The sequence below is a fragment of the Opisthocomus hoazin genome, chromosome 11 (assembly GCF_030867145.1).
Source record: "Opisthocomus hoazin isolate bOpiHoa1 chromosome 11, bOpiHoa1.hap1, whole genome shotgun sequence".
In the NCBI taxonomy this organism is placed as follows: Eukaryota; Metazoa; Chordata; class Aves; order Opisthocomiformes; family Opisthocomidae; genus Opisthocomus; species Opisthocomus hoazin.
Genome location: NC_134424.1, coordinates 13,202,310 through 13,215,288, shown reverse-complemented (window position 1 = coordinate 13,215,288; position 12,979 = coordinate 13,202,310). Strand labels below are relative to the sequence as shown.

The 12,979-nt window shown below is 43.3% G+C and overlaps 1 protein-coding gene across 3 annotated transcripts in view; it reads left to right on the top strand.

Moving 5' to 3' along the window:
- The window catches only part of MGLL (monoglyceride lipase), a 114,700-nt gene that overhangs the window by 44,355 nt on the left and 57,366 nt on the right, over nt 1-12,979 (top strand). The gene's annotated exons all lie outside the window — the stretch shown is intronic.

Below are 12,979 nucleotides of genomic sequence, written 5' to 3'. Positions count from 1 at the left end.
ACTCACTCAAGTCGGCCTCACAGATGTAAAACGTGGAGTTACTGTCATTCGGTGCACAGCTGGCTTGGTTGGCAGTTCAGTCTGCTACCAGGTGGCACATGCAGGTGGCCGATGCCTATCAGCAATAAACAACTATCTTCAAACTAATAGCACAGGCAGTCAGGGAGGGGTGGGGTGAAGGCTTAGGGATGTGTACTCCTTCTAATTTTCTTAGTGTCAACAAATTAAATATCGGCATCTGACTTCACGTTCAACAGCAGTAGCTGAAATCTCAGGGCAACAGGCAGAATATGGATTGACTGCATTGCTTTTTGACTGTTGTTTGGGGTTTTTTTAATTATTTATACTTCGTAAATGATTTAGGGAGCTCTTTCACTGGCAACTGTGATTTCAAAACTGGCCTCAGTAATAAACACAGACAAGGAACCAGACAGAGAAATTTCTATAATGTTTTTGTCATAATTTAAATAATGTCTTTACTGTAATAGCTTTCTATGCTGATTGTGTGCTGATTATAATCTGCTGTAGAAAGCTATCTCTGTCCCACCCATAGTTACAATCTTTCTTCTTCCTCCCAGTATCTGCTGGCTTGTCATGTATTTACGCTACCACTAGTTATGTAGGTAGCTATTTCATAAAATCTGGATATTGTTTTATTGTTTTCTTTTTCTACAAGCCAACAGGAAAAGCTATGTTGATTTTACACAGCTAGAAAGCAGTCACAGGAAAAAGTTGTTCAAGCTGTAGTCAGGAGTTAAACTTTTTCCCTGACCACCCAACAGCTTAGACATCATCTGTGTCCACATCGGTCTGCAGGGGTGCTGGGAGGTGGGTATGGGTCCGGGTTAGCTGGCCTTGGGTTTTATGCCTGCCAGGCTAAGGGGTGATGGAGCTGGGAGGTGGGCAAGCGCCGAAGTACTCTGTCCCCAGAGGGGAGGACAGCGCAGCCACCCCACTGTAGCTCCGTTGCACTGGCTGGGCTGTAGGACGTGGGTCCTGGTGTAAGATCACCTGGTCCACAGAGCATTTTATAGTTACTTTTACTCACTGCGTTTCAGAAACAAGGAGGAAAGTTTTTGTCACTGATACTTTACGTAGTCTTTCTGCCAACCTGAAGATTTCCTCTACAGAAAAAAAAATGCTATCAAAACAAGCTACTACTGTGAAACCAGGCTGTCTGGTATTATAATGCTAATTAATCATTAACTGCCCACAAGGTTCTTCACCAGTTGTGGAATTGCTTTCTTTTTTCATGTTTAGTTTCTTAGCAAATTAGTAGTGAGTGGATGGGTCTTTGATCCAGAAATAAAAGGATGATAAAGAGCTGAGAGTTAAAACTTGGTGTCCAAGTCCTCTGGTTAGTTAAATTTTTTTTTTAGGGCTCTGTGCACCAAGCAGTTAATTGAGAGTGAGCTTGCCCTAGTTTTGTGACAACAAAAGTGGATGGGATCAGTGTTGCTCATTTACAAGTCGTTCCTAAGTGCGTGCGTGTGTGTTTGCGTTTGCGTGTTTGTGTGTAAGGAGGGGGCGTACTGTTTATTATTAGCTCTTTTTGCATTGTTATGTATGAGAGAGACGGTAAGTGACTGACTAACAAGTTAGTGCCTGGATCCCACAGTCAAGAATGCTCTTGAAGTGCTTTGATAGGCAAACCAAAATTACATTTCCCCCCCCCCCCACTTTTCATAAGTACCTCAGCTTTTTCTGCTTCATATGCAGAAGCTCAACAACTTTCATCTAATTTTCAATGTTCAGCAAAAGTGATGTATATATATGTATAGGGAGAGAAAGAGAGACACCTCAGGGGACTTTTACAGGCCTGTTACGATTTATTCTATCGCAAATACTGAAGCCAGTTCTTGCAATCTTCTAACTCAATTGTTGATTCCAGTTCAAATCTTAATGCTAATGAATGATGCTATAACAGTCAAACGGTGGGATCCTTCATTGATCCGTTATGCATCTAATCCCAGCTAGGGCTATAGAAGTACCTCTTCACTGCAGATGCCCACAGGTTAGCATTGACTTGTCTTCTATTAGAATAGAACTTATCATCCTTGATCCCTCCCCCAGGGAGGGGGAAAAAATGGGATATCTGCCAAAGGAAAAATTAATAAGTACCCCTAGCCTGGGGTTGAAGAGCAAACAATGGCTAGGCAGTCTCTGAGAGTGGGGCCGACCGACAGGCATCGCCCCTCAGAGCTGGTGCTTCTCTTTCATCTGCTCAGACAGACCTGCAAGGGTGGATAAAGGCTGTGGCCAACTAATGTGCTGTAGCATATTTTTAAAAAAAAAGATTTGTCCGGAAGATGGGGAAATTTTATAAGGCCCTTTTGCTTTGTGCTCACAAATATCCAGGCTCTGATGCTGTGTGGTGTTGGTCTGACTGATCAGCCCATACTGGTGCACATATGGAAGCTTTGTGATAAGTGGCACCGAGGCCAAGGTTGTCCTGCGAGTGAAAGGCACCTATTGTGAGTTCCTCAGCAGGGTCCACTTTGTTTGGAAGGGGGATTTAGGTGATTACTTCACAGGAAGCTGACACACAAAGGCACTCAGATGTCATAACGATTAGATGGGGTAGATAGAGTAGGTAGTAATAGGACTAAGGAAGGAGGGAGACTGTTTTCCACTTGTTTTTTGGGTGGGAAGTTGCTCCCAACAGCAGAGTTGGAGACTGGGCGTCATCTTCTATTGCTGTCTGCTGGCAGCAATGCAGGTATGACTTGTCTGCCAGCAGCCCTGCAAGCTGTCCAACTCGTTGAGCCAGTTTCATCTTAAAATGTAATTAAGGGGTCTTGCTAAATGCAGCAGGGAGGAAAAAGCAGGATCTTCTGGTGTCGTTTTCATGTATTGGGCCAACAGCAAAGGATTTGTGGAACATAGTGAGTGCAAATCTTAAGATCCGGGCAAGGCAGAGCATTTTCAGGACCATATAGTGTTTGGAGGAACCAAATCGTTGGTACCAAACCAGATTGATCTCCTACCTATAGTGTGTCCCAGTAGCTGAGAAAATCCTGCTTAGTGGGAAAGTAGTCTTTGTGTAAACAAAAACAACAGTTCCATGTGAGGTTAAAATCTCTGCCACCACCCTGAGTGGTCCGAGTCAAAATATGAGGTAATAGGAGGTGAGAAATTAAGAAACCATGCTCTGTTCCCAGCTCTCACACAAAGCTGCTAAGATTAGAGGTGGGATGAAGGGGAAGGAAAGTTGGGAGAAGTCAAGACATTTCCTCTGAGGCCCCTAAAGGGCCTGGAGAAGTTCAGAGATGACCTTTTCCTCTCTGTTCTGTATGCCCATAGCCTTTTCAGGATGCCTCAGCTGTTCCTGTCACTGCCTAGATAAGCACAAACATTTTGTTCCGGGGTGCTTTCAGCCCCTCTGCTTGACCTCAGGTAAACCCTGTGAGATTTATTGACCCAGCGTAGTTTTTTCAAAGGTGCTGACAGCCTATAGCCACCATTGACTTCAGGTAGAGATGCTCTACTCTCCTGCTGTAGGTCAGCCTCTCTAGGCTGGACACTTGAAGCTTGAGACACCTGTAGTTAGAGGATACCTTTAAAAACGTGGGTTCCAGACATCAGTGTATCTGAACTTCCTCATAAGCAAAACAGAAATCATTATCTGCCTGGTTAGCATGATGCTTGTGTGTGTCTCCACGTAGTGGTCTCTAGGTGTGCTCAGATGATTGCCGGCAACTGCAGTGGTCTGCCGCAGAAGGCTGCCTGAAGCTGTGACAGGTATGGGTCAAAGCTCTGTGCCTGCTTGATTGTTACTGTACACTAAAATAGGTTGGCTCAACTTTGGACATCGTGACCATGGTTTAAGTGAGCAGAGTTGCAATTGTCTGAGTAAACAGTGTCTTTGTAAGAGTGTGATTAAAAATACAAAATTAAACAAACAAAAAGCACCCGCTTTTCTGTTTACTTTTAAAATTTATTTTACTCTTTGAGAAATGCCTGTCATTCATTCTGACTTGTTAGCAATGAAAGGCCAAGCCAATAAGGAGAAAATATATTTCTCTCTTCCCCAAGGAGTTTGCAGAAGTGCCTGTGGTGCAGAAATACAAGCTGCCTTTGTATTTGAACTGACCCTTAAATTGTGGATATTGCTTGCTGATTTTGGCACCTCATTACCAGCATTTCCATGGCGTTTCCAAAAGAACAGCACAGCTCCCAGCATGAGCAGATGACAAAGCTGAATTTGACTTTCAGACCCTTCCAAAAGGAATAAATAAATAAATAAACCAAAATGAAGTCAAAGCAAAGGCATTCAAGTCACTAATTATAACATCTTTAATTATACAGTGTGGTGTTAATCTCTAGAAATACTTAAAGGAATTTCTAATTCAGTGTCACTCTGGAGGAACGCTTTCGTTTGTACTAATGAGGTCGACTTCAAACTTAGACACAAGGGCCAAATTTGTATCGCGCAAAGTGACTTATGTCAGCAGACTTTGTAGTAGGATGAATTCAGCTCCCTCTGTGTCTGATCACATCATACACAGTGCACAGGGGAAATAACAATTATCATTGTCGAATCAATGTTCCAGGCTTTACTTGCTGTATTGCTATTGCCTGAGTTTCTAAAGTCGGCCTTCTATTCATCAGCCAAGTATGTGTTCTTCTAATGCCTTTGTTCTCTTTGCTCCATGTGACTGTCTTATTCACTGTGAATGGGGGCATCCTTTTATGATTTCATATGCATTTCCAGAGGATGGGCAAATTAGCAAACCAACTTCATGTAAGAGGGACTGACAGGCAGAAGAGCAGCTTTGGTTCTTGCTGTAGATATTTCCAACAGGCTTTTTTTGTAGGATAATTATTTTCAGTCCCCACAGGAATGTTCAACAGAAGCAAATCTGCTTTTATTCCACAGAACCCAAGGAAAAAGGCAAATAACAAAGGGAATAACAATTGTAATTAAACTGTCCCTTTTGCTCATTGCCCTGGTAGGATCAGCTTCTGAGCACAAGTGTACAGCTTTGTGATACTGGTGTGTGGGAACAAGGGGACTTTAGGGGTTCCCTGTTATGAATCTCAAAGTAATGAAATTTCATCCTTGTCCTGAGATAGCAGCAAAGGAAGTAAAATCGACGGTTCTCAGCGTGCCACCTAATGAACTCTTGGCAACGGTGCTGTCCAACATGGGGAATGTTAGAGGCAGAGACAGAAAGAGGAGAAAAGAAGAAAAGTGGTCTTGAGATTGTGTTGTAAAGCTCAGTTTCTGCTCATGATTCTGCCAGAGACTGGAGGCTAAGCAAACTTTGCTACTCTCATGCAAAATAGTTCATTTCCTTTTAATGGGATTACAAGCGTGATGATCAGTACTGGCTTTGTACCATGACCCTGATAGATCCCCTAGCTGGTCAGTCAGCAGTTAGAGCCCTGCCTATCCCTCTGGGTCGCTTTATCCTGAGCAGAACCTGCAGTGATTCTCCTCTCAGGCTCTGGTGCAGAAGTTTTCTTTAGTTCATCAAACTGGGAGCACTCTAAACTGGTTGTTTGTTGACAGCAATGCAATAGTTGAAGCAGACAAACTCATCAACTTTATCAGGGTTTCACATGCAAGAGCACTTCACTTGACTAGCACAACGCATGTGTAGGTTTAGACAAAATAATAAAACCAGCTGCACACAGTGCCTTGCCTTAATTTCTTCAGCACTCTTGAACATCCCTTGGGAACACCCAGCAGCTCTTCTAGATCACCATGAATACTTCTACAACAAGAGTTGGCTGGTATGGTTGTACTGGCTAGAAGAAGGTATTTCTTCTAGATGCCTGTTGCAGAGGGGTTGGCCTTTGTTTCCTTGTGAGTTCCCTTCAAGCTGCTGTGGCTTTGTGCTTTTCAGAGCCAGGGCGAACATCTGATCTCTTTGTTCTTCTAGGGAAATTGCATTGTTCTAAGACCTGTCCCTGCAGACATATTTGGCTGAGCTGCCTTCCCTAGGTTCAGGCACGCCGTTGTCCTCATGTGCTTCCACTTGAATGGAAGCCATCAGTGTTTAACAACTTTCTATTGTCCCTTATCCAAGAGATGTGACACAACCCTGATAGCAAATGGCTGATTCTCCTAAGTATCCATGGAGATAATGTTGCTTCCTGCCCATGAGATTCCATAAGATATGCTTAAGCAGGTCCCTTACCTCATCACACCCCAGTGTGTCCTTAACTATATGCATACATCTCTGTCCTGACTCTGCCAGTACAGATGTTCTTGCACTGTATCGGTGTGGCTTTCTATCCTATAGGAGGGAAATAAGCAGCACCAGAATGAAGTTTTTCAACATCTTTAAAACTATATCTCTCCTGCAGTTTCTTCTTGAAGACCAATAGATCTCACTCATGTTAAATGAAAGAGAAATACTGGTACAACAATCCCAAATACCAACGTTGGGCTAGTCCTGACCACAAACATCTTCTAGAGCAACCAGACCTGGAGGAGTTACTGAGTGGTGGTGTCAGAAAAGTGTCTCAAAGCTGACCCAACTCACTGTCCAGACAGTGGTACCCAGATGTGGTCTTAGGAGAAGGCAGGGAGCAGCAAGTGGAAGCAGTCCTGGTGGCCACAGCACTCCAGGCACATTTGCCGGCCCCTAGCCCACTGCTATGGGCTGTCCACATCAGCTCGGGGCAGGACAGGGGATGGGTCTTGGAGTGTGCTCCGCTTGGGCATGTGTTTGTTTCTCCTAGACAGATGCAGTATGCTTGTGGCTGAAGGGATTCTTTATTTTTGCAGTAGCAGCCATGTAGCTGTTTTGAGGGTCCCAAGACCTTGAGTAACACCAAACTTCATGAGTACTTCCACTGGAATGAGAGACTCCCCTTAGTGCAACAGACGCTTGCTCTCCAGCCAGGAGCTATCTTCATTTCTGTTTGGCGGGCACTTACTTGATGATGGGAGCCTCTGAATCCTCCCATACTAACGAATGGCAAAGGCAGCTTGTGAGACCTAGAAAATTTAATGTCAGAAAACAAAATAAAGATGTCGATGAGGAACAGAGAACAGGCAAAACACATGGTCAAGATGGTCATTGACAGTGACACAATGACCAGTGATTTACAGAATCGGACCCTTAATTTCTCTGTGCTTTTGTTTCCTCATCTAAAATTGGGTGTAATCATCCAGACAAGTGATATAAATTGGGTCTGGAGTCCCTAGATGAAAGTTGCCAGAGAAAGTAATTTATTCCTTGAGGTTTTGGTGATTGAAGAGTGCTTGATGTTTGAAGAGAGATTAAAAAAAAAATCAACGAAGTGATGATGCATTAGTTGTTCCCTGCTGTTCAGCTACAAGTAAATTGTCTCAGCAGCAATCCGTTAAAAGAAAGAAAAGAAAGGAAGAAAAAAAAAAAAGGAACTAAAATATTGACAGCTAGGCTAGAGCCAAACATTAAGCAGTAATAGCATAGTAATCGTTTGCTCCAGTATTGTGTATGGATGGGTAAGGAGAAAATGTACAAACTACTACAGATTTGGGAGGCTAGAAAGATTACTGATCAGCCATTTGATAGCCCTATGATAGAAAGGGCTTGCTCTGTGTGTTTTCTTTCCTCCTTCATCAAGCTTGAAGCTTGCAGAGTGTGGGAATAAAACTTAAATCTTTGGCCTTTTTTTAGAACAGAAAGTTGGTTTAATTTGCTGTAGGTGTCAGCAGGTTAGCTAGTTCACCAGCTGGCAAGATGAGCTTATTTTTATCATTTTTCAACATATTTTTTACTTTTGTTTTTCAAAACTATCTCAGTGAGGTTTCAAAGTCAACTGTCAAATTCTAGAAATCTGCAGTGGCTTAATTTGCTGGGCTAAAGGCATGAGAAGTGATGAGGAAGCAGTAACTAATTAAATTGCTGCAGAGATAACATCTAGCTGACTTAATGCTTAAGCTTTTTCTTCATTTTTTCAATTTTGTATGAGAGCTAGTCTACAATATTTGGAGTATTAAAAACTATATTCTGACCAGCATTCATAATCTCGTTTTATGAAAAGGATATTCAAGTGATCAGTGTTCAGTCATTCTCTTGTCCCTCTGCAAATGATTTTGGCAAGAAGCACCAAGCATCTCAACCCAGGTTATCCTAAAAATGCAGTGATCATCTCTCTGGCATTATTAGCTGCCCGCAAGTTCATTAGGATAGAAAGCTTTTTAAAAATTGACCTTTTCTTTCCAGGTTTGCTGTGGCCCCGTGCATACAGCACAGGGCGGAAGCTCAGGGAACCCGTGGTGGCATTTTGACGCTGCTGTTAAACTCCTGCCAATTGCTGTAGGGTCAGGTTTTTCCTCACACTGTGGGTCCATCCTTGCCTCTGGCATGCTGTGTTGCCATGGGTAAGGCTTTTTACCTCTCGTGCTTCAGTCTGCGTGGCAGGTGGAGGAAGGGTTGATGCTTGCTCAGAACAGGGTACCGGATCAGAGGACCTCTTGAGGCCCCATTTATCTCTGTGTTATGGGACTCTACAGCAAGCCTAGTTGCACCCTTTGTAAAGCAGTTTGGTTTTTGTGAATGGGGAGTGTTGTACAAAAGCCAGCTGTTGTTATTATTTATGCTGTTTGTTTACTGGTCACATTTCTCAGTGCTGGGGGATGAAAAAAAAATCAGTCAGCAGATTCACTTTGTTTATATTTCATTTCACTTTAACAAATCACCATTGCCCAAATATTTAAACACTACTCCTTCCTCTAAACCCCCTCATTTTAGATGGTTGGTGGAAACACTGTCTCATTCTTATACATGGGTGTACATTGCTCTTTTGAAGCATCATGTAAGGGTTCTGACCATCAAAGGTTTGCTTCCTGCTGTGCGTGTTCTCCTGATGCTTAAGGAGAGACGGTCAGATCGCTCAGCACAGCTAAAAGTAGCATCAAGGCTTGTTTACATGTAGCTAAGCCCAGAACATTTTTCAGGCATGCCCTTGCTCAGTCGGCTGCGCAGCTCTGCAGGCAGTCAGCAAACCTCTCTGCAGCCCCGTACGCCCACACCGGGCATGGGTGCCTCAGCGCTCCTGAGCCCTGTCCCCATCTCACAGCTACAGAACTGAGGTCTCTCTTCTTCCCTGTGTCCCACACAGGACGTGCAATGGTTCAACCCTCATCTGAGACCTCGGTGTCTCCGATGCCATGCGCAACCCTGTAGCCGTATGGCTGATGAAGCTCTTCCCGTTCCCACTGCAGGCTGTGGCAGATGCACCGCTCACATGTGATCCAACAAATGGTGCCTTGTAAGTTGGCAGAAGAGAAACTCAGGAGGCAAGACAAAACATCTTCCCTGCTGCTAGCTCAGACATCAGCTCTGACTCTTTCTTTGCTGGCAATCAGAGGAGTTGAAGCTGGTCTGGCAATGGCGGGGTTAATAATTCTGGTATTGAAAGTATTTGCTCTTGATATTGCTGAGGCTTTTTAAAAATGGTCAGAAATAGGTGATTTCTGGTGAAGCACTCCACATAAAACACAGCGTTCCTGCAGCAGAATAACAGCTTGTGGTTTAAATAAATGTTGTTATTTCTGCTCTGCTGTAGGTGTACATGTATGTTTTGGTTCAGTGACTGCCAGATACTGTAAATGAGTATTGATTTCCTTTTCTATTTTAAGCTTTTCTGCAGAAAAGGCATCCCACATGCCTTTAGCTTTCTTTGCCTGTAACTAAAGTGATTGCAGCCAAGGATTTATCTAACTAAATACTCTTGTATTTTATTGTTACGACTCATCCTTATTTCAGTAGTTGCACAGCAAGTTGGTCAGGTCCCCGTTCACCTTTTGGAGTTCAAACCTTTTACATCTAGCCCTTTTCGAGGGCGAATCAGAAAGACACTGTTGAAAACTTGTGGCAAGTAGTTCCTTGTTTACATCATCACCGTGGCAGCCCTGGCTGCCGTAGGTGAAGCCGCCTTGGTGCTAGAAATGAAAGAGCATTTTAGGAAGCAAGCCTGCCGTAGCTGAAGTCTTTGGACAGCCAGATTAGCTCAATGTGGCTAAGAAATAACACAGACCTGGATTTGGCAACCATAGGCTGAAGTCTTTATCTGTTTGTTAACTTTTAAATCATCTGTAGGTAAACCATTGTACCTCAGCCGTAGTTCAAATTTACTTTGGTTCAAAACATGAATAAACATTTCAGCCTTGAAAGCACATGTTGCAGCGATCACGGTCTTAGCAGGGTTTCCTTGTCTCACATTTAACTGCTTACCTTCAACTTTCTCTCCTACCTCAGGTCTACAGCAAACATGGAATAGTAAATTAATTGGAACATACTCAAAGCCTTGGCAAACCCTTTGCCTGTGACATTACCGATTTCCCAGGAGAGTAGCTGCTGATATTGATTTTGACAGAGCCTGTAAAGCCTCCCACTGCAAAGATTCCTTTCATAGCTGGGCAGGGCTGAACTGCAGCACTGGGGTGTGCTGAGAAAGGATTGTTCATTGGAAATTAATGTGTTTAATCTCAAAGTATGTTAAAAGATACATAAGTGCTTTATGATTACGAAATCAATCCTTCAGTTTCTGTCTCTAAGTTTATTCGATAAATCCACCCTGACTTTTGGAAAATCACACAGAAAAGGATTGGCTACTTGGGGACTCATGTTATCTGTGACATCTGAACTTTTTATGAGTTCATCAGTTTGTTAAAGATAACCAATTAAGATATCTGCCAACACAGAGGACCACAGGCAAAATTGGATCAGAGAGGTAAAAGTGAGGACAGGTAATTGGCTCAGTGCAGGAAGTAATCAAGAGTTCCACACAATGGGTGGAATTGCCTGGTTACAAACAGTACTATAAGGTCTAAGTATTTCAGGGAGATGAAGTTTTATGTTTTGCTTTAAACCATTGCCATACAATTGGGAATTGCACAGTTAGTGCTTTATTAAAAAGTGATATCATACTATCTTGAGTTTGCAGAACAGATAAAGTGTCATCCCCTTTGCTGCTCCTTACTTCTTCACAGCTTTCTTCCAAGCTAGTGCAGATTTGCCCATGTAAGCCCACAATGTCTGATCATGTACTTCAGTTGTGCAGTTTTTATTGCAACGAATGGCTTGGAAACGCTCCGACCCCCTTGTGCCAGGTGTGCGCGTTTCAGCTTCTTCCCCGCACAGATGCTGGGGTGATGAGCTGAATTCTTTCTTTAATAACTTTTTCAAAATTGCTTGTCATGAGTTTTCTGTACCATCCACTCCCTGAAATAACAGCTTGAGACTGGAGGTGATTAGAGCCATAGCTAGAGTCTAAAACACAGGCAATCCCATTTCTAAGAACCATTGATTCTGTGGCGAGACTGACCATGAAGAACCTCTGATGACCCCAGGTTCAGACTGCTCATGATGTCCAGCTCCTGCATGAAAAATACCTGTGAAAAAAGTCAAGTCAGAAAAAGTCTGCAAACTTGTCTTAGAGGACTTTAGGAAACACTGCTTAACATTTGGTGTAGTCCTCTGCACCACTGTACGATTTGTCTCAAAATGTAAGCACATCTTAGCGAACATTTGAAAATAACCAAACAAGCAAGCATGTCATGAAGTACTTGTGTGTACCTAACCAGAGGGGTGGCTTTACTAAGTAAAGTAATTTCCATCATTTGCAACCTACAGAGGCTCATCTAGAACTCCTCATCTTGATACGTGGATACTGCTGTCTAATTCTGTCTTCTGTCCTATGCTGAAAGGTGAAATTAAATGGTCAAAATGGGGCTAAGATGCCATGTAGGGAGCATTCTTGCATGGCTTGAGCTGATCCCTTAATCAAGCACACCTTGTTCCCTTTTAGGAAGCCTGCTTGGTCTTTTAGGGTTGAGTTGGGTTTGTTAGGCTGTGAACTTACAGCAGCTATAAATGGTGACTTGTCATTGGAACAGGTACCAGTGCTCTGAATAAGCTGAGATTGCGAGTGAACTCAGTAAGAAGGAACTGGCTTTGCACAGCTGCTTTGAAACAGAGACATACTTTTATATAAAAAAAACATTCTTTGTTCAGTGAACAGGTTTAGTCCTGAACTAGTGAGTAGTGCTGAGTGTAAGCGATAGTGACTGTGCAGAAGAAAGCTCCTAGCCCTTTATTTGCAGCTTTCTCATGCTTTGAAAGGACAGTCCGTTTAATTACACAAGTCTTTCTTTTTCCAAGTCCTTGGCTTACCAGGCAGTGCCTGCATTTTGATTTCAAGAAGAAACTGCTACACAGCTGGCTAAGCCATAATTTTTGTCCCTTTGGAAATCATTAGAGCTTCAGTGCAAGCCCGTGAAAGAGGAGGGGGAGGTTTGTGAAAACTGTTCTTGCTCTTCCTCCCTGTTTGTTGGTTCTCCATTGACAGTCATGGCCCTGCAGCGATCTTCCACCCGCAGTGGCTTTGCTTCCAAGTGAAAATTAATTGTCAATAAAGTTAACAAGAAGTATCGTGTATTTCCTGAGTTCCAAGGGGATCTATGCCAGAAACTCTTGCTGCTTTGAATATGCTTCATTGAATATTCTTCGTCCACACCTTAAAGCTAATATAAAAATTTTGGGTGTGATTTCAGATTGACTTGAATTTTTTGGTTGATGTCTTCTCTTTATTTAAGGCTTTGCACAGTTTTCTTAGAAAGACACTGACTGTTATGTTCATTCATCCTTGTAGCTCCCCTTGGGAGATACAGCCTCCATTTTATCTCTCTTGTAGCCCTTGTGCCAAAGAAGGGCTGAAGCAGAGCAAAGTGCAGAACTGGGATGTCCGATTCCTGCCTCACTCCCAGCCAGGTCCAGGGACAGTTCCACCCGACCTCCCCCCAAGTCATCCCTTCTTCAGTCTGGTGTGTGTGAGCAATGCCTACACCTTGCCTCTTTGGAAACAGAAGTTGTAATTCTTCTTTCAAGGATTCCTGTGCTGTGTAGAAGGGCAACAGCAAGAGGAAAGCGCAGCTCCAAACCCTGAGCTGCCCATGTCTCCAAGAGTGCTTGCCTGCCTTGCAGATTCAGAGCAGCAGGTCTGGCAGGCAGTTCTGCCGAGGAAAATCCCA